Here is a 17,745-nt window from a genome sequence, read left to right as displayed (position 1 = left end):
AAACATAAAAAAAAATACAGACGAATTGATAACCTCCTCCTTTTTGAACTCGGTTGAAAAGAGGAGTAGCAATGGCACTTTATAAGGAATTATATATATAATATTGTACACGCGGGTGATAAGTGGACTGTATATATTTGTTGATTAAGAAGGGGAGTTGTTACTTCTCATTCTGGGCTCTTGGTTTTGAAGACACTTTCTTCTTGGGAGCGTTCCCTTGGTCTTCACACACTCAAAGAACACGCCAGGGGATGGAAGGTGTTAGGAGAAGGATAATAGTCCGTTACACTAATTAATTTCGAAGCGCGGCGTACTCACATTGCACACGTTACCGCGGCCCACACGAGAAGGAAAGTACGTCATTCGTCAAAATCATACCATGAATAAATTATTGACGTTTCAATACACGCATAGAACCTAAACACGCTACGAATATTCTTATTTACCCCTTTAATTAAGCTTAGACGAAGACTCACTCACTTGGTGGTAGGGCTTTGTGCTAGCTCGTCTGGGTAAGTACCACCCACTCATCAGTTATTCTTCCGCCAAATAACAGTACTCCGTATTGTTGTGTTCCGGTTTGAACAGTGAGTGAGCCGGTGTAACTACACGCACAAAGGACATAACATCTTAGTTCCCAAGGTTGGTGGCACATTGACGATGTAAGGAATAGTTAATATTTCTTACAGCGTCATTGTCTATGGGTGATGGTGACCACTTACCATCAGGTGGCATATATGCTCGTCCGCCAACCTATACCATAAAAAAAATTACGAAAAGACGGACATTTCGTTTTTATAATATACGAAAACATATCAAAGTTTAAGCAAGACACTTTACTGCGAATGCTAAGTTTATCTATCATTCTGAACCGGCGGTCGCCGGGTCCCTTTGTATATTTGCTTTTTTACCCTTTATTCATGTTTAATCTTTCGAAAGTCTGACGCTTAACCAATAAGGTCTATACTTGTATACTACTATAAATGTGAAAGTAACTCTGTATTTCTGTCGTTCTTTCTCGACCCAACCGCTGAACCGAATTTGATGAAATTGAAGCAAATTTGAACTCCAAGGACGGACGTAGTCTACTTTTTTGACTGACACATGACAACCAGACCCCTAAAACGCGAGCGAAGCAGCAGGCAACAATTGTATGTACTATATCATACATAAACGGCGACAAAACGCCTTACGAAAAAATCCAACAATTTATCTCAGTAGCAAATTGACCAAGTTACTGAATTAATAAATATTTATTGTAAGAAAGCTGAATAAATGGCCTATTAATGATGGGTAAATTAAGCACATGATGGATGCCTACACCTAGTAGGTAGTACTACCTAACCCTACCACCTAATTAGGTGTTAGGGTTAGATAGTAGTGTGTCGCGAATCATTGAAACTAAAGTATATTGCCAGTGGTATAGTACAATATACATATATATACCTTAAATTTAAAACCTTCTATATAATACCCTACAAATGTTTCGTAAAAAATATATTTTTGTTTATATTACTATTATTCTACCATACTTTCAACTTTCAAAGTTCCAATAAAAAAAGTCAGTCAAAAAATGCATATAGGAATTGTCATTATTCAAGACCTAAAACAATTGTAATCCACAAATTTTAATGTGGTCTTGAAAAATGACGTCAATTTTATTCAAATACAAACTTTTTTGTTGTTATACTCTTTAGTCATTGCAATCGCCTATAAGACGTTAAGTCCCTTGCTCCGTAATTACACAGGGCCATAAATACTTCAAACTGCAACATTGCAGTACAAAAGTATTGACGCTTAGAAGCGTTTTATACCCCGAGCACGTTCCGTAAGCGGGCGCAGCTGCTGACGCTCCAGTACTCGAGCACTGCAAATACTTCTTATCTAACGAGTATGGATTGACAGGGCTGGAGAGAACGCGAGGTCTCACCATCGGACACCGAAAAGATCTTTCCAAGAAATTCCAATATTAATTGAACTTTCTAATTTTCGTGAACTAATGAGGTACATTCAGTTTAATATTGTTATTAATAAATAAAAATCTTAACAAAGAGAAAAACCGTCTTCAATAAAAACAATATTTTTAAACGGATAAAAAAAGCACTAAAAAGTAATAAAAATAATTGCATATTTAACATATTTTTTAGAGTCATCCTAAGTAAAATGAAATGAAAAATATTAGACTACTTAAAAGTCGATTTACGATTATATAATGTAGTTATAATTATTGCTATATTTGGAGCCGGTGTCAGCCAAGAAAACCCTATACTATATCTATAAAAAAACAATACCAGATTAAAAATTATTAAAATTGGTCCACCCACTGAAAAGTTATGAGGTAACAAACATAAAAAAAAAGACGAATTGATAACCTCCTCCTTTTTGAAGTAGGTTGAAAATGAGAAAGTGACATGGTATGTCTGTAGTTCTTTTACCACTTTTAAACTAGAAGACCAACAAATACAAGAAGCGGCTGGTGACTACTAGTTTCATATACTACGGCAGAATCTTTAGGAATGGAAAATAATCCTGACATTTTTTTCATTTCTGTTTAGTATATTTTTTATTAGTTTACGACCGCAGTTTCGCCTTCAAACTTAAAAAAGATGACATATGATATATGTCTTATATGTATGGATTCTTATACATATATATCTTAGAGTTCCGACTTGCTTCAAAATAAATTTCATCAAAATTGTTTCAGTGTTTTTTGGGTGAAAGCGCTACATTCAGACAGACTGAGTTGCTTTCACATTTATAATATTAGTATAAATAAGATAGTCTGACAGGTACATCATGATGATATGTATATACATAGGACAGTATCATTATTAATAAAAGAACTCAGAGAATGGACCTACAAGTTTTATTTCCGTATTCAAAGTCTACATGAAAACCAGGCTGGGACAAAAATACTATATAGGAATTCATGGTATAAATCCGGGCAAACAGTCCTTTTAGTGTTTTTGTCGCCTGCGGTAGAAGGCGCCGAGAGGGAAACTGCATATGTCGCAAAAAAATCCGAGCTCCGTTCTTGCCAAACCGCAATACTTTGATTTATTTCTTTCTCTTTAACACAGGAAATGGTATTAACGAGCCGTCGAGATAAACCTTTCAATAAATTGGCTGCTAATTATAATTATGTGTTTGTGTTTACTTTGATGTTTTCGTAATAAAATACATTTAAACAATTACAGTAATTCGCAAACGAAATCGCTTTATATAGTGTGAGATAATGTGTCACTCAGTGTTGCCAACCGTACGATTGAAATCTTATTTTACTGTTTGGCTCTTGTACGATGCACGATCGAATAATCGAAATCGTACGCTAGATAATGTACGATCTTTTCAAAAGATTTCTATCATAATAAAGAAGTATCTATCTCATTTGAACTTTAATGAAATACATAGTGTATGAGTATTGAACATATGTGTATGGACTTAGCAATATCAATGGGTATTTTCTATATTAATATTATGAATTTGAAAGTCACATCTCTCGGTCTGTCTGTCACGACTAAACCGCTGAACCGGATTTGATGAAATTTAGTATGAAGCAAACTTGAACAACGAGAAAGGACATGGACACTTTCTTTGCCTGACATATGACAACCAACACCCTAAAACGCGTGCGGAGCTGCGGATGACTATTAGTATGCTAAATATTGATTCATGTTCTACAATTGTCTGTGCTTGTTTTGATTTATTTTCTTCTTCTTTCTGAACAATATAATCTACGTTGATATTGAAATTTCATTACGTACCTTTTCCCTTGAAATGTTGGCAAAATCCATTTATTTCTTATCTTTCTATTATTGCTATATTTGGAGTCGGTGTCAGCCAAGAAAACCCTAAATTATATCTATCAAAAAACAATACGAGAATACTTTAAGGAATGTGTTTTTTTACAAATTACCTTTTATACGATAATGTACTGGGTCAATCGAGGGGCTCGTATCTCTTCTTTCTTTTGATTGTTGAGGCTTGTGCCTGTGGCTGACACCGGCTCCAAATATAACAATAACTATAACTACGTTATATAATCGCAAGTAATTAAGTAGTCTAATATTTTTCATTTCATTTTACCTAGGAGGACTATAAAAAATATGTTGAATACGCAAATATTTTTATTACTTTTTAGTACATTTTAATTTGTTTTAAAATAGTGTAATAAGTGTGTAATGTGATGTAAAATAATTTTGCTTGAAGTCGGTTTTTCTTTTTGTTAATTTTTTTATTTATATGGTACGATATCCAAAAAAATGAAGTTGGCAACACTGGTGCACACATACTATCATTCACTAATTATTTCCAACCAGAATGAAGAGTGTTTTGTTATTAAATATTCATCGACTAGCATTCATAGATTGTATCTTCACTAATGTTACGTATTGTTACAAAACAAAAACATTAGCTTCATTTATTGTATTGATCTTGTTGTTACCGGGTTATTATTCATTCGCGTGGGCGTTTGATACGGAGAGGTTTTGATACGAAATAATAATCAAAACTATTTGGCGTAAATGGCGTAAATATGTAGAATGTTTTGATATTAATAAATATATAAATTAAATATATAAATTGTATAAATATGAGACAACATCACTTACATTACTCTGATCCCAATGTAAGTAGCTGAAGCACTGTGTAATGGTAATCAGAAGTAACGACGGTACCACAAACACCCAGACCCAAGGCAACATAGAAAACTAATGGTAATCTACATCGACTCGGCCGGGAATCGAACCCGGGACCTCAGAGTGGACTACCCATTAAAACCGGTGTACACACAGTGGTGTGATGACCACGGAGGTCGTCAATTTCATTCAAACAAGGCATTATTAATATACGAGCGATCCGCCCCGGCTTCGTACCGGTGCAATACTGATACTAAATATACTACAGAATTTGTTTATTTACGACAACACATTAAAATATTTTTTCTAAAATTATCAGTGTTTCTTTATTATATTGTCCATGTATTCTACACAATAACATATACATGTATTATATTCATGTGCTGAATTGTTTATAATTCATCTCGTGCTCGTCGGTGAAGGAAAATATCGTGAAGAAACCTGCATGTGAAACCATCTCCCTAAAGAGAGAAGAGGCCTTAGCCCATCGGTGGGAAATTTACAGGCTGTTGATTGTTGTTGATTGTTGATTATATACAAAAACCATCCTTTCGAATCACTCTATCTATTAAAAAAACCGTATCTAAATCCGTTGCGTAGTTTTAGAGATTTAAGCATACATAAGGATATAGGGACAGAGAAAGCGACGTTGTTTTATACTATTTAGTGAAATCACTCCATGTAAATGTCATGCAACTAGTTTTATATTTGACTCAGAAATTCAATCATCTATTTGGTTGTGTAGGATGAGGAGTGGCTGGCTAGGGTATATGGAGTACGTCTCTCCACGGTACTTGTTACAAGTTAAGCAAACTTTTGGCAAACTCCGTATAAAATCGCGCCCATTAAAATTCACGAAAAAATACACAATTAAAATGTAATTTGTTGAATAAAGTTGAAGGCTGTATTGGAGCTCGAGACTGCCTACGAAGTGTTTTATAAAAATTAAGAATATTTAACATTGCACCATAATATGCTTACAACAATATTTCTTTACTTTATGCTTTACGAGCAACTCGCCCCGGCTTCGCACGGGTGCACTAGTGTTGCCCAAATGCAAGAACAAGACGAGACTTAGCCGGTCTTGGTCTTGGTCTTGCGCCAATACACCTGGTCTTGGTCTTGGTCTTGGTCTTGCAGCAAGAGTCTTGCAAGTCTTGCAATTACCTATTAGTCTATTACTATTTATTAAAGTTTATTTTAAATCTTAGAAAAACGTATAAGAATTGGAATTGTGATTTTGAATTAACATAGCCATAGTAAAGATCAAGCAGATTAATAAATTACTGAAGATTTGATAAGACATTTGAAAAATCAACTGACCTATATGTCGTTTAAAAACTTAAGAAATATAATGACTGAATGTACAATATTAGTACCTAAGTAATTAGTTTAAAACCATATTATCAATATTATAATATATACTTACTAGAATAAATTATTATGAAATCTACTACCTATCCTTACCATTTTATCGTAATCATAATACTACTTGCGTGATCATGTATTCATTTTCATTCTAAGCACTCTGAAACTTATTTATTCTTTGGAACACCTGTAGGTACTCTTAAAATTCGAAATTATTTCGCATGAGTATACCTACGCCCTGTGGCGGCCATAAAGTAGTGTCAAATGTTGTGATTTCGGCGGTGCGGCAACGATTGTTGTATATGATTTCAAAAGAAGCCGCCGGCGCGTGTATCATAACCATGTACATCCGAAAAACGGCAAATTTCTTTGAGAAGTAAGTACAAAACTGCATTATGAAAATGCCGATGATTAAAACATAACTATGTATGCACTCAGTTTGATTTTAATGGATATTTTTTTATTCGCTATGTAGGTATCAGCACGATGAGTGATGAGTCGAGATGGCCCAGTGATTTAACCGATTAATTAAAGGATAAAGTAATTAACCGATGATTGCGGGTTCAAACCTAGGCAAGCACCGCTGATTTATGTGCTTAATTTGTCTTTATAATTCATCTCGTACTCAGCGGTGAAAGAAAACATCGTGAGGAAACCTGCATGTGACAAATTTCATAGAAATTCTGCCACATGTGTATTCCACCAACCCGCATTGGAACAGCGTGGTGGAATATGTTCCAAACCTTCTCCTCAAAGGGAGAGGAGGCTTTTAGCCCAGCAGTGGGAATTTACAGGTTGTTGTTGTTGTTGTTGTTGTTGATGTAGGTATGTTTTTGGTATTAGTCGTAATGCGCATAGGTCCAGTTTTTCATATTCTTTGATACAGTTTTTTGCGTCTCTAGAATTCCTAAGCGTACCTATACACCGAACTGTTACACCTAACTACTCCGTGAAATAGCGCTAAGTCCTAGCTGCAAGTAGCAAGAGTCTTGCAGGCTTGTTCTTGGTCTTGGTCTTGCAAAAATGCAAGAACAAGACCAAGACTGCAAGACCAAGACTGAATTTGGGCAACACTAGGGTGCACTAAAACTAAATATTCTACAAAATTTGTACTTTCACGACATCACATTAGAAACATCTAAAGTTATCAGTGTTTGTTAACTATATTGTTCGTGTATTATGTACAAAAACCTTCTCGAATCACTCGATCTATTAAAAAAACCGCATCAAAATCTGTTGTGTAATTTTAAAAATCTAAGCATACATAGGGACAGACAGCGGTAAGCGACTTTGTTTTCAACCGTCTTGAAAAAGGAGGAGGTTATCAATTCGTCTGTATTTTTTTTTATGTTTGTTACCTCATAACTTTTTTACTGTGTGGACCGATTTTGATATTTTTTTTTGTTTGAAAGCTAGTGCTTCTCCTGGGGTCCCATTTTAATTTTATATTCCATTCTGATGATGTTATCCCTATGAAAACGTTATAAGTCTTAAATTTGCATTATGTATGTGCGCGATAAATAGGTGAAAAAAAATCAAAATCATGCCAACTAATTTTAATGATTTTTTTTTATTATAAAGCAGGTAAATTTATTACTTTTTAGGTTATTTTTATTACTTTTTAGTGCATATTTATTTGTTTTAAAATAGTGTTTTGTTTGAAGTCGGTTTTTCTTTTTGTTAAAATTTTTATTTATATACTATTCATGTACACCATAGAAAGAATATAGATAAATATAACATGGATCCAGCTTAAATAAACGTAAATAGGCGTACAATTTTGACTGCCTTATCGCTACATAGCGAATTCATCCAGCAAACAACGCGAACAGTGTAGGTTACGATAGCTGATAGAATATGAGACGGATGATGCTCTTAATATATACATAAATCAAATAACATGAATCTGTAACTAAAACTAACTAATTAATGACAATAAAGAATGCGCAAATTATGCATCAATAAATTAAATTATCAATAGAGATAGAATACAATTATATTATCCAAATATTATAGATATTAAAAATAATATAGATCTCTTAAGGGCCACTTGTTTATTTTGACGTTTGAAGCGATCTAATAAATTTTAAGCTATCGGTACAGCTTACGTAGCGTTACATTAAGTGTTGACAAACATTATGAGAGTATATCTTAGTAGTCAAATTCTTGGTTAACTGCAGGAATTCTTTTTGTTAGTGCATGATTATCATTTTCAAAGAATAATGCCGAGGATTTGAAAACATATGGACATACAGATCACAACTAGGGCCATAACGCTGATTCAACAGGGCCATTCGCAGCGTTCTGTAGCTCTGCAGCTGGGGTTTTCACGGCGAGCAATCCAGAATGCTTGGATTAGGTTTCAAGAGACTGGGTGAGTTACCAAAAGACCAGGATCAGGCAGGAGTCGAGCAACCACAGCACAGGAAGACCGCTACATACGGTTAACTGCGCGCAGAGAGCGAGTCGTCACAAAACCGCTTGCGCCAAGCGACGGGCACCCACACGCGTGAGACACCAAACAATTAGGAATCGGTTGCATGAAGACCAACAATTCTCTAGACGACGAGTAGTGCGAGTTCCACTGACATTCACGCATCGTGCAAGGTGATTAACGTTCGCGAGGCAGCACCAGGATTGGAACATTTATGACTGGAGCAAGGTATTGTTCACAGATGAATCCAAAGTGAATTTTTTTAGTGATGATCGTCGCATTAGAGTTTGGAGAAGAGAAGGAGAGCGATTTTCCGATGCTTGCATCCAAGAAAGTGACAGATTCGGGGGTCCTAACGTAATGGTGTGGGACGGAATCTCACTATCAGGTGGAACCGAGCTCGTAATTCTCAACGAAGGCACGGTAACGTCTCAACGGTACATTGAGCAGGTCATAAGACCCCACGTGGTGCCATTTACACAGAGAATTGGTGAAGGATTCCAATTAATGCATGACAATGCCCGCTCATACAGCTAGAGCTACTGTCGAAGCACTAGGAGAGGCTGGTGTATAGGTGCTGCCGTGGCCCGCCAATAGTCCGGACCTTAACCCTATTGAGCACATGTGGGATTTGTTAAAAAGAAGCGTTCGTCACACAAATCAACCGCTAACTAACGAACGACAGCTCATCAACGTGCTTAAGACAAGCTGGGAACAAATCCCACAGGAGACAATACGACAACTGGTGGAGAGTATGCCTTCGAGGCTTGAAGAACTGAACACACACGTTACTGAAAAAAATTATCATTTCAACAAATCTTCAGTTTTTTTTAAATGAGACACTTCTTTCACATTGTGTATTTTAGGTTAAAAAGTCGATTTTTCCAAAAAAAGAGAAAGTGATGTTAATTTTAGAGGAAAAAAAACATTATCTGCTGCTTTTTGCATTAAAAATTGATTAAACAATTTAATCTAATTATTTGCATATCCCTAAATATATAATACAATAATATGGGGATATTTATTTTAATCCACTAAAAAAACATGGTGGCCCTTATTTTGTTTTGACAAGTATATGTTATATAGATTATAAAAAGGTTTGAAGCTAATACTTGACATACTTTGACAGCAAATTATGTTATATTTTAATTTTATTTAAATGACATAACTTTGTATTTCAAATGTTTGAAAAGAACCACTGACTTCCTTATCGGCACTTCTCCAAACAGTTGGTTGCTCAACGATTCAATATTCCTCAGATATTTATAACTTAGTCTTATTATGACGTATCAAAAAATGTCGGTAAAATCTAAATTTCAAAAGAGGACTTCATTTTATACAATCATTTGAAATAACAATCAATGAAATTTCAATTCAAAAGAGGTTTAATCATAAGCTCATAGGCTAGGCTTGAGTAAAAAAAGGTAAATATATTGAAGTACAATTATTAAAAAAGTAAAACAAATTACTTTCTAGATCCCACTGCTGGACAAAGATGATAGGAGAGTTTTTCTATCGTGTCTAACTACGTAATTTCCGTACAGATTTCTGAACAAATTTGGCTAAATTTGCTCCCGAGGTTTGCAAATTAATTATTAACATATTAAGCACTGAGGAGGTTAAGATTTGAACTAGTCTTGGGTTGAAGTTTACGTATTCTAACCTCTCGGCTATATCGGTTCTATAATTGAAACGAGCGTGGTTTCTGTGTTCAATTAAATCACTTAGTACGTAATTTGTAGCGTGTATTTCTGTAACGACTTAGTGTACCCTTGTTTAACTTATTCATTGATTTCACAATAAGGAACTCCAACAGGAACGTATGAAAATAATACGAGTTTCGAAATATTAAGATAGAAAATAATACAAAGAGATTGGAGTGATAAAACAGAAGAAAAAATTATTACAGTTATTAAATTTCCCGTATATTTACCATGTATGAATGTCTTGTTCACGTGATATTCGTATATAATATCGAAATATCGAGCTCCACCGAATAAAATAAAAAATATGATAAATTTAGGAACTGTAATAATCAAAATAACCATGTTCATTTAAAATCTTATATAGAAGATAAAATGACAAGAAGAATCATTTAAAAAAAAAGATATAACTAAAAAAAAGTTATTAATCGAAATTAAACCTCCTTACACGAGTAATAAAAAAATACAACGCCTTATTAATTTTAACTAAACAATAGTATAGTACATTACATAAGGATTAAGTGTAAGTACATGTGTATTGTAAGGTTGATCCGAACATTTCCATCCAGACCGAATAAGATATCCAAACTTCCACGAATACAAACAAAATATTACACAATGCAAGTCATTGAAGTCCTCTGAAATCTGGGACTTCCAAAGACAATTCATGTAAATTTACCACTTTTTAGCTTCTGTACCTGAAGAGGTATCAAAAAATCCTAAAACTTAAATTGTGATACTGTCTTGTAACGAAAACATCCTGACACATTAAAATACAAATTTCGGATAATATACACTAAAGATACTAATGAATAAAAATAAAAAATAAATTAAATCATGCATCACATTAACTCCATAAAATATTATTATAATATCAACAATAAATATGGTTGCAATTCAACTAAAATTTTCAAAACTTAAGGCATGCATATACCATAAATCCCTTATTGTTAGACCCTACGTTTATCTGAAGCCCTATAATTCTGAAGCTTGGGTGAAGTTAATGAGGTAAGTAATTAGCGAATCTTCAACTTTATTTAAGATTTCCTATTTAGCAACACCCAAGTTGAAAGTTAATGATACAATTACATCCTTTTTTAATTTTTAATAATTAATTGTTGGGGAAAGGAAACGATTCAAAACTTCGCTTGAGACCAATTGAAGTACAAATTACAAAATTCATTCAGTTTGAAATTTACTTGGCTAACTAGTGATGCCTTAAGCATTTGGTACACTATTATGTTAAAACTAAATGAAAACCTGGCTTCAACAACACAACAACAGCCTGTAAATTCCCACTGCTGGGATAAAGGCCTCCTCTCCCTTTGAGGAGAAGGTTTGGAACATATTCTACCACACTGTTCCAATACGGGTTGGTGGAATACACAAGTAGCAGAATTTCTATGAAATTTGTCACATGCACGTTTCCTCACGATGTTTTCCTTCACCGCTGAGCACGAGATGAATTATAAGACAAATTAAGCACATGAATCAGTGGTGCTTGTCTGGGTTTGAACCCGCTATCATTGGTTAAGATGCATGCGTTCAAATCACTGGGCCATCTCGACTCAAACTGGCTTCGCTGGCTTTTTAACAAAAAAATTAAATTGTAGTCTAAGTTACTCCTTATTATATCAGTTATCTGCCAGTGAAAGTACCGTCAAAATCGGTCCAGCCGTTCCTTAGATTAGCCGGAACAAACAGACAGACAGACAGACAGACAAACATAAATTCTATAAAATGTTATTTTGGTACATTGAGTAAAAACTATTTTTAATATTACAAACAGACAATCCAATTTTATTAGATGTATAGATATAACTTTTTCATAAACGTAAGTTAATAAGTTTCCATAAAGGCTACCCCTACACGAAATTATTACCTGGGACACACTTTCTGAACGCACCCGTTAACGTCAAACATGGCGTCCGTGGAACTGTCATGTCATTGAATTTTATGGATTTAATCAGAACTTATAAAAAAAAACAACTCTATTCTGAACACAACGACTGATAGTGAAACGGAATCAGAATTAGAAGATGCTTTTTTTATTTTTATTTATGTATTGAATATCATTATACATGCTTTGTTTATACGGACAACGATGTAACAAAAACCCCACTGGATTTATTTATTCATGGAATAGGTTGGCCCATAATATGTCCGGGGCCACCTGATGGTAAGTGGTCACCATCACCCATAGACAATGACGCTGTAAGAGATATTAACTATTCCTTACATCTTCCTCTCAACTCGTGCCTGTAGTTACACTGGCTCACTCACCCTTCAAACCGGAACACAACAATACTGCGTACTGTTATTTAGCGGTAGGATATCTGATGAGTGGATTGTACCTACCCAGCTTTGGTCAATGAAGTCAAAGGAGGCATATTTATGAAAGCAATTCTATATTTAGTATTTTTCCTAGAACTCTCTTCTAAAATAATAAAATAGAAAATCCATACTGACGAGTAGTGTGTACACCAGTTTTCATAGGTAAGCTACTCTGATGTCCCGGGTTCGATCCCCGGTCGAGTCAATATAGAAAATTCATCATGGGTCTAGGTGTTTGTGGTGCCGTCGTTACTTCTGATTTTCCATAACACAAGTTTAGCTACTTACATTGCGATCAGAGTAATGTATGTGATGTTATCCAATATTTATTTATTTATTACTTAACGTATATAACGTATATAAGTATATACATATGTGTGCTTAATTTGTGTTTATAATTCATCTCGTGCTCGGCGGTGAAGGAAAACATCGTGGGGAAACCTGCATGTGTCTAATTTCATCGAAATTCTGCCGAATGTGCATTCCACCAACCCGCTTTGGAACAGTGTGGTGGAATGTGTTCCAAACCCTCTCCTTGATGGAAGAGGAGGCCTTATCTCAGCAGTGGGAAATTTACAGGCTGTTTCTAACGTCTATTATAAGGGTCTACAAAATATTAAATATCTGTGTCAGAACAAGGGATCTTATAGTATAAGCTTTGCGTTAATATACATTGTAACAGGACATTGACTTTTAAGTAGTTGTAAATTAGTAGCTGTTCCACGAAGTCTCGCCCACGCTAAACCTTACCGTTCGCCTCCCAATCGTAGCGTTAAATAAAGTATTTAACCTTTCTAAATAGACTATCAAAGGCTATTCAAATCGGGCTAAAAGATCCTAATATTAAAGCTTTCAAACAAGCGATCTTCAGCTTAAATAGAATAACAATATAAAACAGTTTTCCTTGAAAAATAGATTAGCTTACTTGGTGGTAGATCTTTGCGCATATCCCATCTAGGTCGGTACCATCAAATATTCTACTAAAAACGTCCAATCTATACATATAATAAAATTGGAGTGTCTGTTTGTAATATTAAAATAGCCCTTTTTACTCAATGCATATGTATACACGGTACATATATCGAAATATTTTTTTTTACAATTTTATCTGTCTCTCTGTCTGTCTGTTTGTTCCGGCTAACTCCGGAACGGCTCAACCGATTTTGATGGAGCTTTCACTGGCAGATAACTGATATAATAAGGAGTAGGCTTAGACTACAACATTATTATTTTTTTCTTAAATTCAAACGTGTACAAGATCGCGGGCACAGCTAGAATGTAATGTCATAGTAATCCAGTTATACTGTACACAGTCTTATTTTTCAAAGTTGGTGTCGTATGGTCCATTTAAGGAATCTTTCGTATTTCGTACAGTTTCAGCATTAGTGACCACTTACCATCAGATCACCTTGCAAGTACATATACATATTTCAATATCTATATATTATATCATAAAATTTATGACCAACATTTAAATACTGAACTTCACCAAGATCTTAATTAATATAAAGTAGTTACGGTAACATACTTCGAAAGAAATCTTGCTTCTATATTGGGATAATCCCGGACTGTTTCTAGGCGCTGTTTCTAGATAAAACAATTAGATAGGTGCGACCTTTCAGCTCGTCCTTCGATATTCTACGAATCGAGAACATTCTTATAATGTATATTTGAAGATAGTTTCTTTATTAGCAACTTGGAAAAGTCAGATATCGGAAATAGGTATTATATTTTCTGAACATAATAAACCTTTTTGGTGTAACTTATGATAATTACACTACTGTTACTTATTCTATTTGATCTATCTAGATATTCTTCCGCTAAAGAGAAATAGTTACTATTGTTGTGTTCTGATTAAAAGGGTGAAAATTCTAGTATAACTGCTGGCATAAGGAATGTAACATCTTCGTACCCAGGATTGGTGGCGTGTTGATAAGATATCAGTAATTACTTGGTAGTAGGGCTTTGTGCAAGCCCGTCTGAGTAGATACCACCCACTTATCAGTTATTCTACCGCAAAAAAACAGTATTCAGTATTGTTGTGTTCCGGTTTGAAGGGTGAGTGAGCCAGTGTAACTACAGGCACAAGGGACATAACATCTTAGTTCCCAAGGTTGGTGGCACATTAACGATGTAAGGAATAGTTAATATTTCTTACAGCTTCATTGTCTATGGGCGATGGTGACCACTTACCATCAGGTGGCCCATATGCTCGTCCGCCAACCTATAACATATAAAAAAAAATGGTTGTAGGTGGTGCGCTTATACCATCAGGTATGAATTCCACAGATAACAGAAAAATGTAAAAAAATGTTTTTCAGCCATTTTTGTCCACGGACGAGAGAGGTTATATTTTTCCTGGAAAATCGGATTTGCGATTCGCCCGCATCATATTCAACAGAGCCCTTTGTTTCAGTTCAGTCAAAATCGGATAATATACTAAAGTGCTATGTAATTATAACAGTTCGATGACATACGTTTATGGCATATATAGTAGTGACTGTATGTAGTATTTAATTTATATTAAACGTTTTTTTTATTGTCTTGTATTCTGTATATAATGTATGAGAGCTGAGATGGCCCAGTGGTTAGAACGCGTGCATCTTAGTCGATGATTTTGGGTTCAAACCACTATATATATGTGCTTAATTTGTGTTTATAATTTATCTCGTGCTCAGCGGTGAAGGAAAACATCCTGAGGAAACCTACATGTCTTATTTCATCGAAATTCTGCCACATGTGCATTCCACCAACCCGCATTGGAACAACGTGGTGGAATATGTTCCAGTCTCTCCTTAATGGAAGAGGAGACCTTAGCCCAGCAGTGGGTAATTTACAAGCTGTTACTTTACATATTAAGTATTCTTGCCTACATGCTACATGGCCAATATTTATACGGTAATCTTAGTACGTAAATTGCGTTTAAATGTCTTATCCGTATTTGAAGAACGTTGTTATAAATATTTTCTCACAAAATAAACAACAAAAATATATCCCTTTAATATTTAATTGTAAATTAAACTAGAAAAAATTTCGTAAGAATTTTAATACAACCTCGTTTCCCGCGTTCTAAGTTCGAAATATAAACATATTTAAAATATTTCATATTTGTATAACGTCCGCGTACGCGCTTCGTGCCAGTATCTTGTATATACAATAATAATAACACCCTTTCTTACACAGAAAGACAAAACAGTTACGGCAAAAACAAATTAATATGTTTTGTATTATTATAAATATTAAACACCTTCGGAATGCCAAATTTGAAGTAACATTAAAAGTACCTCTACACGTGGGAACTAAGATATTAAGCCTGAATAGGCTTTTCCTTTGATGTTGAGTCATCAGCGCCATAAGTGGACAGTAAGAAATAAACATCCCTTATATCGTAAATACGTCTTATATTGGGAACTAAGATGTCTTCTATGATACATAGATAATACATACATACATGTTAGCAGATACACGGGCATCGAAGTTTACGCTTCCGAAGTGGCTTTTCTGATCTTCCAAAATATTATAATATATTTTCTATACATATTTTGGATGTTATACAAAATTTTAATAATGGAACGGTATTTTTATACGGCGCTGCTTATAATTGAATTCTTTTTTCAAAATATTCTTCGTGATGTGATCTATAGGAACGACATATTTTCAAAGAATTTCTGTATTCGTCCCTTGCTTAGATATTAATGACATATATTTTTTTTAAATAATGATGCTTAATGTTGACATATTTAGACTTGGATTCAATGAAAGCGATGTAACGAAACAGTACAAATGCAACAAAAAATAATTAGTCATAATTAAACTTTTAGTTAAATTGAATGATTTTTTTGATATATCATTATAACGATAAAATTATTGTTGTACAGCATTTTATGGCTTATAAATTCTTGTTAGCATAAAACCTTATTCGAACTTTTTTTTCGTATACCGAGTTATGTAATAATTTCCATTCGAGATTTAAAATCGGAGATTCGAAAATGTGATCCCAAAATATTTGATCGCGATTCGTCGAATATTATTGACTTGAATAACAATCGAATTGTTGATGTTCTTTATTTAAAAGTTATAGAATGAAATAAAAATAAAGATTATAAATGGTGAACTGAAAAAATAAAAACGTGAATGTTACTTGGGCAAAGGTGCAAGGAGTTGAGTCATTAATAATACTGTATGAAATTGAATAATTAAATATAGTAGGAATTATTGAATAATAAAGGAACGTAATGGCAATGTTACTTTTTTTATAGATTTTTTATGTATGTATATTATTAAGTAGATTACTAAGTTATATGTAGATAATGAACAAGGGAAAAATAAATAAATTAATTGATTTAAAAAAGAATTTTATAAAGTAACAATTTAAATATTCGTATAAAAGCCTATACAACTAATCTCATATATATATGATATAGCTAATCATGTGGTTTTTATATATATACGAGTATATCCCAAAAAGAGATTTACCTTTTTTTAAGCATCTGCTACATCTAAAGAGTACCAATAGTTACAAAGAGGCTATTAATAAGCTGTAAGGGTACTTTTTCACACTTAAAAAAAGTTACTTCTGTCTCCGAATATTACATATTAAATTTTTTTTTAAATTTTTTTTGTCTCGAATTAAAACCAGTTTTATTTCGACATCGATATCGATAATATCGATATAACATTACTACATTTTTTTTATAAGCCTTAAAAAGTTCCTCGTTCGAGCAAAACACGGTCGTCACAAGATAACCAGCTGAGAGTATGAAAATACTAACAATGTTCACCTTCGCATTACTGTTTTGTAAACGTAAGGGAATTTACAAAATCGCGATATTATTAACAATAAACAGTACCCACCTCAATACAGAGCTGATTTCTTTCTTCTCACTCAGATAACATCAACTGCTGATAATTGTTTATGTGTTTGACACGACAACGCGACCCTGTTACGGAGATACGTGCACCCGGTACGGGCTCCGAGCCGCGAATGAATGGAGCAGGGGTTGCTGGAGGGCGGGGCCGAGCCGGACAACCGTTCTAAATTCGAAAGCCTCAACAAAACGTATATATGGAAATAAAAAACGGCATCTCAACTTGGTCGGTTTGCGGAAAACTCTAGCTGATTCTGTGAAGATTAACGTGCCAGATGCGAGAGTCCCCACCCTGTAAAGATTTACAAGGGAAAAAGTGATTTCAGATATTTCCGCCTAATAGCGATGTTTACTGTTGTAGTTGTCAGGGCCATTGAAATCTTGGTATTCGGTATTAATAA

The 17,745-nt window shown here is 34.2% G+C and overlaps 1 protein-coding gene across 2 annotated transcripts in view; it reads right to left on the bottom strand.

Moving 5' to 3' along the window:
- The window catches only part of LOC124539996 (calbindin-32), a 184,108-nt gene extending 166,654 nt beyond the window's left edge, over window positions 1-17,454 (bottom strand). For both annotated transcript variants that reach the window (XM_047117392.1, XM_047117393.1), the window contains exon 1: window positions 17,331-17,454. The gene's annotated coding sequence lies outside the window, so the exon portion shown is untranslated. The remainder of the gene's footprint in view (window positions 1-17,330) is intronic.
- Between the last annotated feature and the right edge of the window lie 291 nt (window positions 17,455-17,745).

Source organism: Vanessa cardui, chromosome 24 (assembly GCF_905220365.1).
Source record: "Vanessa cardui chromosome 24, ilVanCard2.1, whole genome shotgun sequence".
NCBI lineage: Eukaryota > Metazoa > Arthropoda > Insecta > Lepidoptera > Nymphalidae > Vanessa > Vanessa cardui.
The sequence above is the reverse complement of the archived record's forward strand: the minus strand, read 5'-3'. Positions and strand labels throughout refer to the sequence as shown.